Here is a 22039-nt window from a genome sequence, read left to right as displayed (position 1 = left end):
GGTAGACAGATACAAGGGCAGACTCAAACACTAAAGTAGAAACAGAAATTGATGGAAATAATCATGGGTAACAGAGACAAAGGCAGATTAAGACCTGATAAGAACACAAACATGAATCTGGCATTGTCATTATTCCAAAGCACAGCTCCAAACGTGGGGGAAAGGGACGATATTATCTAAACCAGGGGTGTCCAAACTGCGGCCCGCGGGCCAAGTGCAGCCCGCGATCCATTGTTAATTGGCCTTCAGCAAATTCAAAAAATATATTTAGTTTACTTAAATAAACCAGGTGAGGCAATACGTACTTCACCTAGAGTGAGTGGCCCGGCTGTTTGTGTATTTTACCACATATGGCCCGTGGTGAAAAACGTTGAAAAAAGTTTGGACCCCCCTGATCTAAACAGACAATTAAAGAATTTGGCAATTCGTATTATCAAATAAAAATAAGCATAGACAGGTAAAAAGAGACTTTATTTGAAAGGATTATTGCAAGAAGGGGAAGGAGACTGTTGCAATAGGTAAAACAATACAACCACAGAGCTGCAAGCAACTGACAGGCCAGGCAGAAAGGAATTTTCTTTATAGGGAAGGATCAGTAAGGTTCTGCTAGAAAGAACAGGATATGGAGGGAGTGGGACATTCAGAATGTTTCTCCATGAGGTTTGATGATTCTCAGGCAGGAGTTTTAAGGAGGGATTGTTTGCTGGGTTAGAAGGTAGGCAGGTCAAAGTTCAGGGGCCTGGAGAAAGCACAGAAGCTTAGTTAAGGTGTAGTGATAAATGGAGATAAACAGCTCAGCTCATCTTTTTTGAGGCCAGAGAAACAAAAAGGGAATGTGAAGGGTCTGTATCTGGCCTCATTATAATTGAAAAGGGTAAGCATCAGTGAGTCTTATCTATCCAAGTCATGTGGGGGAAGGGTGGTTCTTTACAGGAAGCCATATCTTAGAGCAAAAGGGTGGATAGATTTCTTTATCTGTTTTCCAGAAATAAGGGGCTCAGGAAAGTTTAACATTGTTGTTATGACAGGTGCTGTTGTAAGCACAGAAGAGAGAGGTACTAACTCAAACTGAAAGATAAATGGACAGCTTCACAAATAAGCAAAATGTTTACCTGGGTCAGGAGTATAAAGCCCTGGGCAGAGACTATGGAGAAGGACTCATGCAATATAATAATATAGGGGAGGAAAATTTTCCCTTCTAAGTTGGTTGGCTGGTCTAATAATTAAATTGACATAAGAAAACCAAGTGTAATTACATACATATGGGAGCCCCACAAAGACATGAAGACTCAAGGCAGTCTGTCAATTAAGGCTTATATACCATCCTGAGCTAGGAAGGGGGGTGGGTGTCTGGAGCTTCAAAGGGGAGGAAGGTAATTCAGAGGAAGATGGAAAGAGCAAATGTTTGGTAAACAAATGTTTGCCATGCCATGCAGATAAATTCTTTCTGATTTAAAAAGTTATCTCTGGTAATAGCTCTTTTCCTGGTACAGGACCCCATCAAAAATACTTTTAGGCAGTCAAGGGAGAGGTTAAAAGCTTTTCCTGAGTCTGCTGGGTCTTAATTAGCTTCACCTCAAAACAATCCATGTGCCAAAATGGCACATGGGGTAGTGTATTCTGCTCCCCCTCACTGTACAGGATTTAGAAAACTGTGAGGTTCAGGAAAGGTGGCAGAGTGCAGTTTCCAAGTGAAGAAAGTGAAGTAGAGCATAGGAAAAGGAACAAGAGTACTTGTGAAAGGAATTAGGTTAATTGTTGCCAGGTTATGTGGGGTCTTGAATGCCAGGACCATGTAATTTGATCATATCATAAACCAATAAAAAGTTTTCAATGTTTTGTAAAATGTAAGTTTCAGGATGAAATGTGAAAGATGGACCACAATAGGAACAGAGACAACAAACTCTAGGGTTTTTCATAGAGAGTAGTCAAATAAATAAGGCAAACTACTGCCCAATATTTAGTAAGTATCCAACAGGGACCACAGTTTGGGGAAAGAAATAGGAAAAAATGGGCTTCAAAGACATAGAAGGGGCCCATGTCACCATTTCCCCTATCAGGATTGGATGGATACCCCAAAGTGGCTAGAGCCAGGAATTTAGGATGAGTTTCTAATTGGATAAGCCATTCTACATAGCTAATCCAACAAGCCCAAAGAGCAGCTCCAAATATGAAATGAATAATAAGATCATCTTGATGTGTCTCATGAAACTGAAGAACAAAAGCACAGACCAGAGAGGCCAGAGGTTACAGAAGATGATAGTTTATTTAAGGAAGGGGATGTAGCTGCCGAACGGGAGGGAGGACCCGAAACGGGGATGCCCACAGCTAAAGCAAAATACTTCGGTTTTTATATTTTCCTTGTGTATCTAAGGAGAAAAGCTGACATCTACTGGTCAGTTTTATCAAATTGTCAGCCTTGAGGAGGCTTTTCAGAAGGCTTTTTGAAACAGTTTGAAACAAACCAGCTGTTCAATGCTAGCTGTCCTGTGCTAAGGATGCTTCCCAGGGCTACAGCCTTGAAGATGTGACAGTCTTTGTCCATTCTACCAGGGAGTTCCTGATTGCCTGCAGTTATGCTAACTAACCTGCCTCAATCCCTCCTCTGAAAAGGAAACCCTAACTGCCATTAGGGAATAAGGGTGTGAGTGCTCTGGCTACTTCAGGCTGAGGAGTGGCATAGAGAGACTGGCAGCGAGGGCCTGTCCAGAGATCTATCTAAAGGTCCCCGTTACACGAACGAGTTGAGGTGAGGTTTTGTAGTTGTGTAGGCCACCGTAGCCAACCAGTAGGTAGTCTGCAAGCTGAGACACACTGTAGGCAACAGCATTGTAGGTAATCCCTATAATAATGAATAAAAGAAAAATGAGAAAAATTTCTTTAAGTCCTGCTAAACTAGGAAGCCAGGAAGTAAGGAAGGAAAAATCCAGAGCAAAGAATCCTGTTATTTTGTTTAATATTGGAAACGATATTATGAATTTGTTGAACTTTATTTTCAATTAACTGTGAGTTATCAGATGTTGAAACAACATAACTCTTTAAAATTTTCACATCCTTGGTTGTGTTTGAGAAGTAGATAATCTATGGCAGCTCTGTTTTCGAGAACTGCTTCTCTGACTTGCCGTAACTCTTGTCCCATGGCGTGGATAGCCTGTGAGGTAGCATTAAGGGCCTTTGCCATTGAGCAAGCTATGTGACTAATCTCTACATAAGGCAATGGTTATAGCAGGCACTACGAAAAGAGATAAGGATACATACTCAGCCAGGCTGAATAAACATACATCGCTGTTACAGCGGGGATCCAGAGTAAGCTCTCTGCGATGTCTAACCTGATGAGGCTTTTGGGGTAAAAAGACAGTCAGTCTCCCAAAAGAACAGGGTCCCCCAGTGCTGTAAGCTGGGACATAAGAGTAGGCAATCTCCCCACAAATGAGAAACCATCCAGCCGGCAATTTGACATGTGCGTTAGCATAACTGATAGAAGTAGTAGAGCTACAGTTTAAGCTGTTACCCGCTGAAAGATTAAAGCGGTGGTTGGAGCAGCCGGTGAAAGTAACACATTGATCAGCCGGAGTTACGGCTCTCACCTGTAGAGAAAATATGCTTATGTCTTTTTGGGGTACTAATGGGACCCGAATTGTAGATATCGGAGTAAGACATTGGTTTATCAGTAAATTGAAAGATGATATAATTATATGACTCAAGGGGGTGCAGACCCCCACCAGACAGGAGGTGAAAGTTCGTGCTACATAGGTCCCTCCAGTAAGACAAGTCTGATACATTCATTATATGTTTGGCTAAATAAACCCATACATTTTCATTCCTTTGGAAGGGCATAGGACTATCTGGAACTCCTCTTTGGAAAACCATCAACAAGAGCAAGACTTGATAATAATACATCGTTAATTGAGTGTCTCTGTTGAATAGCTCATATGTTTTAAGTCTATAGGTGGCGCTGGGGTGTCAGACTTCAGGAACTTTCCAGAGGCCGATTATAATGTAGCCCAGGAATCTAATGCAGACTATTCCTAATCCTAGACCCACCCAAGATAAGTAATGGCCGGATCTAGGATAGCACACGTAAGTGAAGCAACAAAGAAGAGAATAAAAGCTATAGCTAGAAAAATGAATCCCCTTAATATATACTCTTTCTGAAGTTAAATTTTATCATCTGAGTACTTATCTGTATGACGTAGAAGTTTCAGGTCCTCTAGAGGCTGACTGGAATATTTAGGACTTTTATCTTTTTCTTCCTTTTGTGGGGAGTGTGTTTGTCCAGGGCTTGACTCTAAAGTGATGAATCCGAGAGTCAAATTCAGGGACTTTTTTTGCCGTGGGAATAGAGAGAATCACGGTGTAGAGTCCCTTTCACATTATATCTAGCATTGGAGACAGAGAAGGGAGTGATTTAATAAGAACTTCATCCCCTGGGCTAAACAAGCGTTTTTGATCTGCTCGAAGTTGGGCTTCTGACAATTGTTGGATGGCTTGTTGAAATTGTGTTAGAGAGGTTATATGCTGAGTTAATTCTATAGTCTCATGACTGATTAGGAGGTCATTTGTTAGAAAAGGTCTCCCATATAACATTTCAAAGGGGCTTAGGCCACACTTTTAATGGGAGTACTGTGAATGCGAAAGAGAGCTATGGGGGGTAAAGCTATCCAATTTTGACTGGTTTCTGTGATAGCTTTTGAAGATGTCTCTTGATGATGTCATTGGACTTTCTACCTTGCCTGAGGATTGTGGGCTCCAAGCACAGTGGAGGTGATAGTTTATTTCCAGGGTTTTGGATACACCTTCAGTGACTGAGGACTTGAAGGAAGGTCCATTGTCACTTTCAAGAGACCTGGGGAGGCCACACCTAGGTATAATTTCCATAATTAGGACTTTAACTACTTCCATTGCCTTTTCTGTCTTACAAGGAAAGGCTTTGACCCAGTATGTGAAGGCGTCTACCCGTACTAGGACACGCTTATACCCCTTGGCTTTGGGCATACGGGTGAGGTCTAATTGCCAGTCTTCTCCTGGGCATTTGCCTTGTCTTTGTACCCCTATAGGATGTGTTAGAGGGTGATTTTTATAGCAGACTTCACAGGGTGTAAGAATATGTTGTATAGTCTTCTGGAGATCTTTTCCTGTGAATAATCTTTGAGCCATTTGTAAAGTTTTGTCCCTTCCTAGGTGGAAGTTTTGGTGGAGGGTTTTAAGAATTTTTCACTGATTGGCAGGTGGGCATACAAATGACCATCCTCCCCTTGTAACCAATCCATGGGTTGTGCAGTGTAGCCCCTTGTTTTGGCCCAATCTTGTTGTTTTGAGTATATTGGGGCTTAATTTGGGTTGCAGACCCATCCCAAACTAGAGGAGCCAGTATAGGGTTAAAACCCATTTGGGCAGCATTTTTAGCTGCCTGGTCTACTACTCTATTGCCTTCAGAAATTTCATCACTTCCTTTTTTGTGTGCTTTGCAGTGTATGACTGCTATTTCTCAAGCAGAATGTACCACCTGTAGAAGTCAGTTGATCTCTTGGTGATATTTGATGGGTGACCCGTTGGCTGTTAGAAAGCATCTTTCTTTCCAAATGCTTCCATGGGCATGTAACACTAAAGAGGCATGTTTTGAATCTGTATATATATTGGCTCTTTTTCCTTTACTCAGCTCTAGTGCTCAGGTGAGTTATCAACTCAGCCAGTTGTGTGCTGGCCCCCGAGGGAAGACTTGCATTTTCTAAGATGTTATATAGAGTAACAATAGCATATTCGGCCTTCCATGTGTCGTTTTCCATAAAAGAGCTCCCATCAGTAATGAGTGTCCAATCTGGATTTTCTAGGGGTGTTTCTTGTAAATCTGCTATAGCAGCGTATGTCTGTATTAAAACTTGTTGGCTGTCATGAGTTAATTCCTCCTCTGTGTCAGGGAGGAAAGTGGCCAGATTAAGGGTGGAGCAGGTCTGTATTTGGATTATAGGACTTTCTAATAAGAAACTGATACCATAAGAGTGGTTATCTGTAAGCCAGTGACTATTATCAGCATTTAAAAGTCCGTGGATGTGATATTGGGGCAAAAATGGTTTAGTCTTGCCCTACTGTGAGCTTGGTGGCTTTGGGAACTAGGAAAGCAGCCACCACTAGAGCCCGGAGGCAAGCTGGCCAGCCGCATGCTACGAGTTCTAGTTCTTTACATAGATAGCCCACTGGTTGTTGTGAAGGTCCCCTGGGTTGCGTTAAGACTCTTAAAGCCATTCCTTTTTTTTCGTTTGTTTCTGTTACATATAGATGAAAGCCGTTTACAGTAGGAAGGCTTAAAGCTGGGGCACTTAATAGAGCCTGTTTTAAAAGGCTGAAAGTCTGTACTGCCTCTGGGCTCCAAAGTAACAGGTTGGTATTTGCAATCTGAGTGTCTTTGATTAATTGATAGAGAGGGCTGGGCAGTTTCTCCATTTCCCAGAATCCAAAGGCGGCAGTAGTTGGTGATGCCCAGGAAGCCCCTCAGTTGTTTAAGGGTCTTAGGTAGAGGATATGTGGAGATGGGACGGATCCTGTCTTCTCCTACGTCCCTAGTCCCTTCAGAAATAATTAGTCCAAGGTATTTGACAGAAGTTTGACACATTTGGCCCTTGGCCTTGGAAATGTTGTAGCCCTTGGTTGCTAAAAAATTTAAAAGGGCGGTGGTGTCTCGGCTGATGAGGTCTTCAGATGGAGCACATAATAGGAGGTCATCGACATACTGTAAGATCATACAACTATCATAAGAAAATTTTGATGAGACCTTAGAGAGAGCCTGTCCAAATAGATGGGGGCTATCCCTAAATCCTTGGGGGAGGACCGTCCAGGTGAAGCCCGGCTTTCAGGGTCCTCAAAGGCAAAGAGGTATTATGAGTCAGGATGTATGGGTATGCAGAAAAAGGCATCCTTTAGATCTAAAACTGTGAACCATCTGACAGTCTCAGTTATTTGGGCTAAGAGCGTGTAAGGATTTGGAACTATAGGGTATATAGGAGTAACTGCCTCACTGATGGCCCGGGGGTCTTGAACTAACCTCCATTCCCCGTTTGGTTTGGGAATTCCTAAAATGGGGGTATTGCAAGAGCTATTGCATTCTCTAAGAAGGCCTTGTCGTTTGAGATTATTAATGATTGGTATTAGTCCTTTCCATGCCTTAGGTTTTAGAGGGTATTGTTTCCAGCAAGGAAATAGAGTGGGGTCTTTAAGATGAATGTGGACCAGGGTGGCTATTAAGGCATGACCAATTGCCCCCTGTGTGGTCCATATATCGGGGTTGATGCCAGCTTCTATCATCGGGAGGCAGGTAGGAATACTTTCAGGGGCTAAGAAAATAATTGTCCCCAACTCATTCATAATGTCCCTTCCTAATAGTGGGGTGGGATTTTCTCGTATGATCAAGAAAGAATGGGAGAACATTAGGTTACCCCATAGGCAGCCGAAGGGCTGGGAGAAATATTTATTAATTGGCTTGCCTATTACTTTGCGGACAGTAACATGTCGATTGGAGAGGATCCCTGGGTTGGAGAGGAGGATGGAGTAGGTGGCCCCTGTGTCTAGAAGGAATTCAATAGATTTTCCTTCCATTTCTACGGTTACCCAGGGCTCAGGAGTCCCGATGGTTAGATGGGACGAAGGAGCCACTGTTAGAAGCCCTGGACCCCTTCAGTCCCATTTGGGAGTCTGGCTGGACAAGGCTGGCCTCAGGGGTGGAAGCCTCCAAGGACAGTCTGACTTCCAGTGATCCCATTTACAGATGGGACAGGGTCGTGGAGGTCTCCGGGTTGGCTCCAGTCACCGTGGACATTCCTTTTGCCAGTGACGGGACTGCCGGCAACAGTGGCAGTTGGATTTTCCCTGTGGACCCTGTTGGGCTGTAGCCTGTAAGGCAGCCATCAATACTTCTGCCTTTTTTCTTATTTTTTTTCTCCTTGTCCTGGGCTTCCTCCTGGTCCCAATTGTAAAAGACAGTGTTGGCTACCATGAGTAATTGATCCAAGGTAACTTGGGGCCAATAGCCAATTTTTTGTAATTTCTTGCAGATATCTGAGGCAACCTGAATTATAAATTTGTCTTCTAGAAGAATTTCCCCCTGAGGTTGTCTGGCCTTATAGGAGTATATTTAATTAAGGCCTCCCTGAATCTTTCTAAAAAGGCTGAGGGATTTTCTTCCGAATTCTGGCTAATAGTGGACAGTTTTGAATAATTTATGGGTTTGGTCCTAGTTCTCCTCGGTCCCTCTAAAAGGCAAGCCAGAAAGTGTTTTCCCTGCCAATTTCCCATGGCTGTATCAGGGTTCCATTGTGGATTGTTAGGGGGTGCTGCTTGCTTCCCTGCAGGTAAGGACTCCTGAATGGAGTCCCTTCCTGCCTGCCCATCATGATATGCTAGGAACTGATTGTCTCCAAATTTTTCAGCAGCTTGGAGAGCTGCGTGTTTCTCAGAATTAGTGAGAGTCTGGTTTAAGATTAGCGTGGCATCTTTCCAAGAGAAGTCAAAGACCTGGGTTAAGCTTTGGAAAGCTTCTATATATCGGTCAGGGTCAGCTGAAAACTTTCCTAGATCTCCCTTTATTTGTCTGAGATCCTTTAGAGAGAAGGGGAACTGAACCCTGACAGGCCCAAACTCTCCTGGCATTTCCTGTAAAGGAAGGAGATTTGTTCCCACCTGGGGGCGCTTTTGTGCAGGAGATCCTGGATATGGAGGACAATTAGAGGGAGCCGGGATAGGAGCCAGCTCAGGAGGAAGGGCAGGGTATAGAGTCTTGGGACAGACCTCTGACTGATTATCTACTGAGGGGCCGTCCTCTGGAGAGGAGGGTCCTGTTGGAGGTTCCCTTGAATGAGCTCCGTTAGAGGAGGGAGATAAGAAATTACAGCCAAAAGAGCTGGATCAACCTTACACCTTTGGCAGAGTTCTGGATTGTCCCTTAGAGTGAAAAAAACCTGAACATATGGAACTTCTGACCATTTGCTTTCCTGTCTGCAAAACAGATCTAGCTGCATAATAGCATTGTAGTTAATACTTTCCTCTGAAGGTCAAGTCTCCCCATCTTTTAATTTGTTTTGAGGCCAAACCTCTGAACAAAAAAGGCTAGGCACCGCTTCTTCAGAGTCTGAGGGTCAAATCTGTCCCAATGTTTTAAGATGCAATCCAGGGGGGTGAAGGTGCATGAGGAGGGCTGATTGCCTATCTGGAAGGGAGGGAGAAAAGAAAGGCATCCCTTTGCAATTTGTCTCCCAACAACTTTTCTAGAGGGTCCTTCAGAGACCTGAACCAAGGAGACAGCGCGACCGGTTCTGACGAACGTGAGGAGACATGGCGCAGCAGGGTTAGTCACGCTTACCTTGGCTGCCAGGCCCGGGTCCCTGGTGAGCGCCTGCGCATATCCCTGTGTGTCCCCGCCTGGATGTTTGGGGCCGGCCCACAGGCCAATAAAGGGAGTGGCTGATAATCAGATGTTTTAAGGTAGAAGTGTGTACGGCCCGACCCTGGGTGTCTCCGATATTCATGGTGTGAACCATGAAATGGCAGCCTTCCAAATAGAGGTAGTTAAGGAGGGAGTATATGCACAAGGTTTGTAAAGAAGGTATCTTGCTTGGATGGAAGGGTGTGGAAGGAGGCCATGTTGTCCAATATGTGAGGGGGGACAGAAAGAGATATTGGAAGTCCGAAAAGGCTTTGGTCAAAGCTGCTTCCTTAAGGAAATGCAACTCTGGAATATGTCGGTTCTCCCCAAGGACTCTGCCTGATGGTTGGCCAAAACAAAGGTGTAGAAGGAAAGTGGCAAGATATTCAGGACCCCAGGGGTGGTGTCCTAGATGGACGTGGGCTGCTAGACAGTTATTGGAAAATTGGCAACAAGTGGGAAGGTCACAAAAACAACAGAGATGTTAGGTGTGGATGTCAGGACACCCCTATTTGCACTTTAAAACTTGGAGGAGATCCCAATAGGATGATATGAGAGGGTATGCCACATGCCAGTAAATTTTATCCTGAGTAACAAGAGATGTCCTACAGAGACAGAGGTCCATGTTCTTACCTTAAGATGTCTTGAGGCTGGTGGAGAGTGTTGAGGAGTTCTCACAGGGAAGACACCCTGGACCAGCGTTTCAAGAGCTGAGGAGAAACAGTGACAGGATGAAAAGAGCAGCACAGGTGGTGCAGACATTCAACTGGCAACCTTATGAGTTGTCGGACCAGGAAGAGACCAACGAGACCTTTGGGACCCACCACAGAGTAGCCATGGCCAGAGCCCTTCAGTTGTCTCCAAAGGCCCACAATCCTGGCCACACGCCAGTATTCAGCCTCCTCACAGAAAGGAGGGAGGAAAGGCAGCAAAGGAATAGGAGAAAGTAGCAGAGAGGGGGAGGGAGAGGTAGAGGGAGAGTCTCTGAACGATACCCTACCGGGCAGTTGGGCTGGAGGAGGACCCAGGAGCATTCAGAACCCACTGCAGAGTAGCCACAGATACAGCCCTTCAATTTTTGCCAAGAGTCATTCACCCCAACCTCATGCCTTCTTTGGACTTCCCTCCTTACAAGAGAAAGCAAGAGAAAAGGCAGTTTGGACTAAGGCCAACATTCCTCTGGCTCAGCACTGGAGGGGATTGACCAAAGCCCTTCTGCAAAGCCTGCTCTCTGTGGCTTGTAGGTTGGCAGCTGCAGTATTTGCTTTTAACTGGCTGACAGAGACCCAATATTTGTGTGACAGGAGAAAGAGACCAAAAAAAAAAAAAAAAAAAAAAAAAAAAAAGATGAAGGCCTGTAAGGGGGCAAGTAAACAGGCACAGATACTATTTACTTCTTAATCCTGGATGAGCCCCCAAATGATGTGGGAGGTTTTTGGGTGTGCCGGGATTATAGTCTCTTGAAACCAAAGAATGGAAGCACGGACCAGATAGGCCAGAGGTTACACAAGAGGATAGTTTATTAAAGCAAAGGGTTACAGCTCCCAAGTGGGAGAGGGTACCTGAAACTGGGATGCCCACAGCTAAAGCAACAGACTTCTGTTTTGATACTTTTCCTTGTGTATCTGAGGAGAAAAGCTGATGTCTATAAGGAGAAAAGTTGATGTCTACTAGTACAGTTTTATCAAATTCTCAGCCTTGAGGAGGCTTTTTGAAACAAATCAGCTGTTGGGTACCAGCTGTCCTGTGCTAATGATGTTTCCCAGGGCTACAGCCTTAAAGATGTGACTGTCTTTGTCCATTCTACTAGGGAGTTCCTGATTGCCTACAGTTATGCTGACTAACCTGCCTCAATCTAGGATACAAGGCAGAGATTAAGAGGCAAGCTAAAATTTTTAAACTTTTTTTATCGGGATATAATTCTCATATAACATTGGTTTCCATTGTACCACATAATGATTTGATGTGTGTATATATTACAAAATGATCATCACAATAAATCTTGTTAACATCCATCACCACACATGATTACAGTTCTTTTCTTGTGATGAGAACTTTTAAGGTTAACTCTCTTAGCAACTTTCAAACATATAATACGGTATTATCAACTATATTCACCATGGTATACATTACATCTTCAGGACTCACTGAATTTTATAACTATAAATTAATACCTTTTGACCTCCTTCACCCAGTTTGCCCCCCACCTCTGGCAACCACCAATCTGTTCCCCGTGAGTTCTGTTGTTGCCTTTGTCTGTGTGTCTGTATTTGGTTTCCACATACGAGTGAGATCATACCTTTCCTTCTCTGACTGACTTACCAACTTAGCATAATACCTTTAAGGTCCACGTTGCAAATGGCAAGATTTCCTTCTTTTTATGGCTCAATAATATTCCATCTATTTATCCATCCATGGACACTTAGGTTGTTTTATGTTTGACTACTGTAAATAATACTAGAAGAAACATCAGGGTACAGATCTTTTCGAGTTAGTGTTTTCAATTCCTTCGGATATATGCTGGATCGTTAAATAGGATGGATACTGGAAAAGGTTGGACACGGCAAGAAGAGCCTAGAGCAGCTCATTATTAGCACCAGGGTCACAACGCCTCAAACACATAACCTCTAACCACACGATCAAATGTAGCCCAAGTTACTCTCCATCCCATTACCTTCCTTAGCACTTAAACCAATATGAAATTGTGTACATGCCTGACTAGTGCCCTATACACCTGAAGCTAAAGTTGAATGATATTGAATGTTGACTATAATTATATATATATATTCACGAATGTGGATGACAACATAGGAGATGTAGTCAATGGTATAGTAACAGCAACATTCCAAGTCAGAGAGGAATTAGATTGGGGGGCTTATCACTTTGAGAGGTGTCCAAATGTCTATTATATCGCTTTGTACACCTGAAACTAATAAATAAATAAATGAATAAATGAATAAATAATGCATGTAATTCACTTAAAAACTGTATTAAATTATTTTGCTTATTAAGTATTTTCAAGTTTGTAAGCGGCTTCCCCCCACGAGCATGTAAACTTTCTTTTTTTTTTTTTTTTAAGTGGTGAAAGTATAGTTTATTAGGAGAGATAGCACACTTCAAAGAAATAGAAGTGGACCCAAGCAGTAGAGAATGGGCCAATGGCCCAAGGTGGCCTTATTAGGAACACAAGTACACTCCAAACAGTTTGGAGCTGAGCAAAAGAAGAGGCTCTAAAGGCAAAAAGGCCCAAACAGCCAAGGGCCCAGGCTCAAAAAGGTGCATGTAAATTTTCAAAGCATCTAACCTGTCATTCATTAATCATCCCATAGCACCCAGAGCATTTCCCAGGACACTGAAAGCCCTTAATACATATGTGTGGAATAAATGCTGTAATTTTTAACATATCTTTGCTAAGTCTCAGATTCATAATACTTATATGATGTAGTTTGCTTAAAGACACAGTATCTTGATGGGTACAAGAGAGGGGAGTTAGTCAACAAAGAAAAGGTCCGTAGAATGAGCAGGATGAAAATATTGGAGGGGCCTTCTGGACTGGTACCTAGAATATGAGTGCCGGGCTTATAGAGAATTTTTCTTTAAAAGATAGAGGCAGAAATAAGACTAATAAGTGGATAAGATGCATTAATTGGTTCATTTTATTAACAAACATTTATTAAGCCAGAAGTGCTAAATTTCAAACCTTTGTGAGAAATGTGGCAATAAAGGGAATATAAAGTAGATAAAAGCTTATGGAGGAGGCAGGATCCAATCTTTCTTTAAATGGAATAGAAGGCTTGAGCATGTTTTCTTGTCCTCTGCAAAGCAACCATGAAAGTAAGGTACTCAAGATATTTTAGACTTGAGATAATAGTAAACAAGCCCCCAGGGGAGGTGAGTAGAGCAGGATTTAGAGGACTGCAGGGAAAAACACAAAGATGGAATTACCGTCTGAATTTGAAGGTAAAAATAATGGCGAGAGAGGTCTGACCACATGGCTTCTGCATTCTCTAGAGTTAAAAAGTAAGTCACCAAAGATGAGGATCTACCTATGCTGTTGGGTGTAATCTTTCCTGCAATCCCAGCCCTCTCTCTGTGCTTCAGGATTGTGGGTTGAACGGATCCTCTCAAACCTTTTATTAGTTATTTCTCTAACCTCATTGTCTAGCAAAGCACCTGGCAGTTAGGAGGAGATCAATAAGTGTAAGTAATTTAGATGTAAAATTATGAAGATATGTTACGTGAGTGTGGACAGTGAAGAAGAGAGAAGAGTCAAAGATGACACCCTGGGACCTGAGACACTGGGAAGATGGAAACAGGATGAGTGTTTTGAGAAAACAAAAAGAAGAAGAGATTTGGAAAGAAGGTGGTGGGTGCAATTTGGGATGCACTTATTTATATCCCACTTCACAGGACCCCGCTGGTGAGATGCACATCTATGTGCCAGGCTGGCCCTGCAGGGGTTTCATTCCCTTCACCCTTCAGAGATCTAACTTTCTTCTTCCCTCTTCTCAATTATTCACAAACACTCTCCAAGTCCTTGGCTGTTCCTGGTCCGGGGTCCAGTTCAGTTCCTTTCTGTCTTCAAAACAGTGCCTCTTGCTTCAACTGTAGCTAAGGGATTTACTACTAATCACTAGATATACAAGGACAGAAATGTAAAAACCAAGGGAAGGGAAAAATTATCCTCCTGCTATGTGGCTTCAGAATACTTCAGATAACGTCCTAGAAGCCTCGTTAGTCTGAAAGGAAATTAGAATATGGGGTAAACTCGTCCTAGGAATGTCATGTCTAAGTGTGAGCATATACTCCCATATAAATGGGCCCAATGTCTCCCACTGAAATGTACCATAGGAGATGGTATCATGTGCAGTCCTCTATCCTGGCTTAAAATGTGTTTTTATTGTTTTATGTCAACTGTATTGAGGAATAATTTATTCACAATAGGTGCACACATTTAAGGTACACATTTAGATGAACTTTGCCAAGTTGAAAGCACTGAAACCTTGAAACCACTCCCACTATCAAGATACAAAACATTTTCATCATCCCCCAAAAAATATCTAGTGCCCCTTTGCAGTCTATGCCTCACTGTGACCAAGCCGCAGGCAACCATTGTTATGCTTTTTGTAACTATAAATTAGTTTGCATTTCCTGTAAATGCAATAATACAGTTGTGTATTATTTTGTGGATGGCTTCTTTCACAAATCATAGTATTTTTTTTAATTCAACCATGTTGTTGCCTATATGAGTAGTTATCCTTTTCGATTGTTGAGTAGAATTTCATTGTGTACCATGTTTTATTTATCTGTTAACCTACTGATGGACATTGAGGGAATTTCCAATTGGGGGCTATTATGAAAAAAGGTGCTATGAATATCTATACACAAACCTTTATGTGGACATATATTTTTATTTCTCTTGGGGAGATACCTAGAAGTGAAATGTATGAATTGTATGGCAGGTGTATGTTTTACTTTTTACGAAATTGGCAAACAGTCTTCTAAAGCGGTTACCAACAACAGTGTGTGAGAGTTCTAGTTGCTCTCCATTCTCCCTGACACTTGATATTGTCAATCTTTTCAATGTAAGCCATCTAATGAGTGTGTAATGTTATCTCATTACAGTTTTAGTTTGCATTTCCTTGATGACTAATTATGTTCACCATCTTTTCATGTGCTTGTTGACCCTTCCATATCTTCTTTTGTGAACTGTCAGTTCAGACTTTTGCCCATTTTTTATTTCATACTCTTATATATTGTTGAGCTGAAGGAGTGTTCATATAATTGGGATACCAGTCCCTTATTGCATATATGCATTACAAATATTTTCTTTCTTTCGTTTGGCTCTTAATTTTCTTATTGGTATTTTTCAAAGAGCAAAAAGGTTTTAGTTTGATTAGTCTAATTGATCAAATTTTTCTTTCATGACCATGTATTAGACCCTGTTTACCCTCTTCTAGAGCCCTCCTCCCCCCTAAACTATTGTCTGTGTCTATGAGTTTTTGTTCCTTCATTTTGAACACACAATGTGAGATACAATGTATTACAGAATTGTACACCTGAAATCTATGTAACTTTACTAATAGGTGTCACCCCAATAAACTTAAGTTAAAAATTTTTTTTTTCTTTTATAGTTCATAATTTTAATGTGCTAGGAAAGTTTTGCCAACCACACAACCATGGACATTTTTCACTATGTTTTCTTCTAAAACTATCATAGGTTAGCTTTTACATTTAAGCCTTTGGTCTATTTCATCTATTTTGAATTACATTGTGTCTGGTGTGACGTAGGGTCCATGTTTATTTATGTCCAGGTCAATATCTAATTGTTCCAGCATCATTTGTTGAAAAGACTTTCCTTTCCCACTTGAAAATCAGTTTACCATATATGTTTGAGTCCATTTCTGGACTCTTTATCTGTTCCATTTCCATTCATCTATATCTGTCCTTTAACTAACACCAGACTGTTGCTGTTGTTTTTTATTGTAACTACAGTGAGTCTTTAATTCAGACAATGTAATGAACTTTCTATTTTTTTTACATGCATACCCAAACCATATATATATATCCAAATTCCGTAGACAAAAGAGTCAAAAAGAAAAATACCTGTCTCTGAAAGAAGTCATCTTGAGTTATGAATTCCTCAAAGTTTCCTGGCAATCTGAGCTAGGTGGAATTAACAATTTGCATGTTTAACAAGATATAAATCAATGTGGGTTAGAAAACTGAACTATTATCTAAGCTTTCATAATGTCTACCTTACGAACTCTATCCCTTCTCCAGGCAAATTTCTACTGAATATAGCAGAGATAATTATTCTCCCCTTTCTTACTCTTTACTCACACAAACTCAGAACATGAGGATGTGTAACCAGTAGAAAAGAAACTTAGAGTTCGGGGATGTCAGAGAAGATCTCGGAACAAATTCTTATGCAATGTACTGACTGGCCACGGGTGTCCATGCTATTTCATCTGTGTTTCTTAAACCTCGGGAAATTAAAGGAAGAAGTATGTTCTCCCTTTTAAAGGGAATAAGTCAGTTAATAATAAGCCTGTGCCAACCTGCCAGTCTCTGAAAAATTACCTCTTCCCTGTGGCCTGAACTTTGTCCCAAAGGCATTCAAGTTTTTCTCTACTCCTGGCAAACTGTACCTTTAAATCTCTCTCAGACTGACCATGCCCAGGCTTCTCAGACAGCTCAAGCAGCAGAACACAAGTTCTCAGGGTTTCTCTATATGAGGTCTGAGATTGCCTGCTTTCTCTTTTGTGATTACAAGAGATTTGAACTCCAAAACAAGAAAACGTGTGCCTGCAACAATACTTAAGTACAAAGAATGCAGATGAACTTGCCTGTCATGGAAACAACAAAGACTGCTTTGGTCCTTTCTCCTGGTCTTACTGCTCCTTCCTCCACCTGCCCATGACTTCACAATCTATCGAGAGGATTGTCCCATCACAGTAGAGCCTACTAGGCTTGACAGCTCCGTGAAGTACCACAAATTAAATGACCCTGTAAGCATGCCCAGATGGAGAACACTGCCTGTATCCCAAACAATGTTTCATACCCATATCTACTTCTTATCATTAATCTTCTCTATTTCCAAAAGTTTACACTAGTCACTATTCAGACTTTTAATATCATAAGTGAAATTTTGACAGTTGTTTAGCTTTCTTTACATGGAATCACATTGCATGTATTCTTTTGTATTTCGCTTCTTTCTGAAAACTTAATATTGTAAGAATCTCTCATATTCATGTATGTAGCGGTGACATTTGTTTTCATTATGTATAACATTCCATTGTATAAATAAGCCACAATTTATTTACTCATTTGTCTGTGAATGGACGTTTGAATTGTGTCCAGTTTGTGACCTTTAGGAGTAGGGCTGATATAAATATTCTAGTGGATATGTCTTGGTGCATATGTACACACAATTCTATTGGCATACATGTAGGAATAAAAATCTTGACTTATTACTGTTATTTTATGTGATTTCCATGATTTATTGTTTTGTTTGGATTCTTTCTTTCCTACCTTTGTAGTATGATTGAAATTTCTTAATTTCATTTTCTTTTTATATTAGTTAAGATGCAAGCACCCTTTATGCCAGAACTAACCTCAATTTTTAGCCTATACATTCAAAAATAATTTCCTATCAACTTTGCACATGTTCACTATAACCACACACACACACACACACACACACACACACACACACACTCACCTCTTCACAAATACCACCATTCCTATATTGAATCAGTTGGAATTTTAATTATAGATTTGTTTTAATTTATACTTTATAAAATAACAATTATTTACACTACTGTTTTTACTTGTTTCTTTAGTAATTTGATTGACATACAAGATTTCAAATCATAGCACTTCAGAATTTTAATAGTGCTAATATCATGTAGTATTCCATGCTGCTGCTCTGATATCAGTCTGATTTTAACTTATCTGTAAATAACATAATTTGTTCATTTGGTTTTTGTCTGTTTGGTTTTGTTTGTTTGCTTGTTTGTTTTAAATGAAGTATAATTAACATGTTTATTCATTTGTTTAATCTTTAAATTCTATACTCTTTATTCTAAGAGTATAAGAATATTGCCAGGATATAGCTAAATGAAGTTATTATTATTATTATAAATTCTGTTCAACATTTTATGTATATTTTTATTATAAAGAATCAGGTCATATTGCAGCTCTTAAAAATGTTCTATTGCTTCTTTGATAATTTTTCTCCAATACTCTTTCTGATCTATCCTTCTGGAAACCATATTAGAGTCAGTCACACGTTGGCAACACTTCTCGATCTAGTCTACATGTCTCCTTTCAGAGCTCTAGATTTCTTTACAGACTTTTTACTTTCTTTATCCTTTGGAGCTAAATTCTGAAAAATCCCTCAGTTGAACATTCTAGCACAGTCGTACACTGTCTGGTGTATTCATTCAACTATTCAGCTAGAAAGATACTTCCATTGGAAACTAGAACGTAAAATGTCACAAATGAGTTATGTTTCATGTCCAGGCCATCCAGAATGGCAAATTTATTTTTTAAATTAAATTTATTGGGTTGAAATTGGTTAATCACATTATATAAATTTCATGTGTACAACTTTAAAATACAACATCTATCTAGTCTATTGTGTGCTCACCACCCAAACTCTAGTTTCCTTCTATCACCGTGCATTAGATCCCTTTACCCTTTTCATCTTCCCCCCACCTACCTCGTCCTCTGATAACCACCATTCCAGTGTCTCTATCTATGAGTTTATAGTTTAGTTTATTTGTTTTGTTTGTTCATTAGTTGCTTTTCGTTTTGAATCCCACAGAGTGAAATCATATGGTTCTTGAGCTATTCTATCTGTCTTATTTCACTTAGCACAATACTCTCAAGACCCACCCATATTACAACAAATGGCACTATTTCATCTTTTTAAGGCTCAGTAGTATTCCGCTGTGTACATGTACCATACCTTCTTTATATAGTCATCTGTCAAAAGACACATAGATTGTCTCCATGTCTTGGTTATTGTGAATAATGCTGCAATGAACATAGGGGTACATATACCTTTACGAATAATTATTCTCAAATTTTTTCAGGTAGATATACTGAAGGGGGATTGCTAGGACCTATGGTAATTTTTCACAATGCCTGCACAAATTTACATTACCACCAGCAGTGTGCAGGTGTTCCCTTTTCTCCATATCTGCTCCAACACTTGTTATTTCTTGTCTTGTTGATAATGGCCGTTCTAACAAATATGAGGTGGTATCTCATTATGATTTTGATTTGCATTTCACTTACAACTAATGATGTTGAGAATGTTTTAATATATCTGTTGTCCATCTTTATATCCTCCTTGAAAAAGTGGTTATTCAGGTCCTCTGCCCAATCTTTAATCGGATTGTTTGGATTTATTCTGTCCTTGACTTGTATGAGTTCTTTATATATTTTGGACATTAACCACTTATGGAAGGTATCATTTGGAAATATCTTCTGCCATTTGGTGCTTGCCTTTTTGTTTGGTTGATGGTGTCTTTTGCTTTAGAGAAGCTTTTTTACTTTGATGTAGTCCATTTATTTATTTTTTTCTTTGACTTCCCTTGCCTTTAAGCTCAAGTTAACAAAAATCCCTCTGAGACCAAGGTCCATAGTTTATTGCCTATGTTTTATTTTACATATTTTATTGTTTTGGATTTTAATTCAAGTGTTTAATCCATTTCACTTCATTTTTGCGTATAGTGTCAGACAGGACTCTAGTTTCATTCTTTTGTATGTAGCTTTTCAGTTTTCCCAACAATATTTACTAAATAGACATTACTTTCTCCACTGTATGTTTTAGGCTCCTTTGTCAAAAATTAGTTGCTCTAAACAATCAATTTGGTACACCACACTTCACATTAACCTTTAAAAGATAAAAATTATAAAATCATATCAATAGATGCAATGAAAGCATTTGACAACACACAACTTCAATTTATGATCAAAACAATCAATAACATGGTCTAGAAGGAAAGACCCTCAAAATAATAAAGCCCAAATACGACAAACCCTCAGATAATATCATACACAGTGGTGAAAAATGGAAAGCTTTCCCTTCTAAGATCAGAAACAAGAGAAAGATGCCCAACTCCCCACTGTTACTTAACGTAGTACAGGAACTTCAAGCCAAAACAATCAGACAAGAAAATAAAATACAAGGCATTCAAATAAGGAATAAAGAAGTAAAACTGTCACTATTTGCAGATGACATGGCTGTATATATATAAAATCCAAACGACTATTATATGAATAAATAAATACTGTAAAGTTGCAGGAGGCAAATTTATTTTGTACACTTCCCAATTTCTCCACTAAAATTTTCTCCTTAGAATAGTGTTTTTTCAAAATATGATTGAACAGTTGGCAGCATTTATAAAATGAAATTTGAGGTACTTTTTAAAATGATAGGTCCAGAGCCATAAGCAGACCCCTCATAACAGAATCTCTGGAATGGGACTGAAAATCCACATTTTTAAGATGTCCTCGGGTGGTAATTATACAAAATAAAGATTGAGGACAAACACTTGGAAATATTAACTCATGTTTTGAACTCTAAATTGTCTTAAAACCAAGTCCAGTTCAATCAGGCAGAGGAGTGAGGACATTACCATACTAACACCTCCATTAATTTGCTGTAATTTTGCCTTTCTTTGAATAGATCCCTGCCTTCTTTTAATCTATCTCCATAACTCAGCATTCAAATAGACCAAATTGTATGATAGACCAGGAGGAAAAAACATTGTCTAAATCTTTCCAGCATCCCAAAGTATGGGCAAGGAATGTTACCTCCAGGATCAAGTGCTTTTCAGGAGGCAACAATAAAGTTCACAAGACTAAGGGACATTTGTGGCTTCTACTCCTTCCTATTTCTTAAATTTTGTCTTTAATTTTGTAATAGAAATGGTTCAGTCATTATTGCTTCAAATTCTTTGCCTCTTCTATCAGATATTCTTCACTATCTATTAAATTCTTTGAGGCTTTAAAAACTTTACCTTAAAATTTTATCTATCTCTTCTAGATATCTTCATTTGGAAATGTTGGTCTGAATGGTTGATTCTACAGTTAAAGTCTATATTCAAATTTTACTAATATTGGGAAACATGGGAAACATGATGAGAATGAGTATAAGAAGAGGTGACAATTACAGTATACAACAAAGACAGGATACAGATGAAATCTAAGGGAGAGCTTGTGAGTGATGAAAAAGAAGTGAGATTGAAGAGAGATTTAACTGGATAAATTAAAAAGACATGGTAAACTATATTTATAATTTAAACTATATTTATAGGGAAGAAGAAAGTAGAGTAGGATGCCCATCGGCTTGGAAGTACGGTAGTACGATTCAGTGGGACAGGAATGACAGAAAGAGGGAAACCTGAATACTGTGTGAAGTTGAGACATGTGAAAGCTCGTCAATCCCATCTGCTGGCAAAGGACATGTCTTGAAAGCAGTGTGGGGGGGGGGTGGAGAATTGGGGGGAAGCATAACAATAAAACATTGAATCCAAGAGTATTTTGGGTTCATATACACAGATTAGGGTGACAACAGTGTACAGACAATTGTTACAGACATGCACAGTTCATAACACAAACACAGTTATCATAATACAAAGATGACATTAACTAGGGCAGATAAAGAATAAGAAGGGAGGGACAAGTATAGACAACATTAAAAGTACATTGTATTTATTTTTAATGATATAATTAACATATAACATTATGTAGTTTTACCATCTACAACATGTTGATCTGATGCATTTATGTATTACAATATCATTACCAACATAAAGTCAGCCAATACCTGTATCGTGTCACCTCATTATTTCTTTTTATGATGGGAACAATTAAGATCTAGTCTCTTAGCACCATTAAAGTTTATAATATTGTATGTTTATAATCACCATGATGAGCATTAGTTGCCCAGAACTTACTTATCTACTGGTTACAAATTTGTACCTTGAAACAACATCTACCTAATTCCCCCACCTGCCAACCCCTGATATTCATCATTCTATGCTCCTATTTTACAAGTTTGGTGTTTTGGGATTCTACATATACTTGGTGTCATATAGTATTTGTTTT

General features: G+C 39.8%; 1 protein-coding gene and 1 long non-coding RNA gene across 2 annotated transcripts in view; one reads left to right on the top strand and one right to left on the bottom strand.

The window, feature by feature from the left end:
• Positions 1-22039, top strand: part of LOC148755854 (interferon-induced very large GTPase 1-like) — a 57845-nt gene that overhangs the window by 734 nt on the left and 35072 nt on the right. The window lies entirely within an intron of this gene.
• The window catches only part of LOC148755855 (uncharacterized), a 47669-nt gene continuing 26385 nt past the window's right edge, over positions 756-22039 (bottom strand). The window contains exons 2-3 of the long non-coding RNA XR_016018753.1: positions 10046-10122; positions 756-4379 (exon numbers count right to left, since the gene is read on the bottom strand). This is a non-coding gene — a long non-coding RNA (uncharacterized LOC148755855). The remainder of the gene's footprint in view (positions 4380-10045; positions 10123-22039) is intronic.

Source organism: Rhinolophus sinicus, chromosome 14 (genome assembly GCF_057876585.1).
Source record: "Rhinolophus sinicus isolate RSI-liver-muscle chromosome 14, RSI-T2T, whole genome shotgun sequence".
Lineage (NCBI taxonomy): Eukaryota > Metazoa > Chordata > Mammalia > Chiroptera > Rhinolophidae > Rhinolophus > Rhinolophus sinicus.
This window is presented reverse-complemented; position numbering and strand designations above follow the sequence as displayed.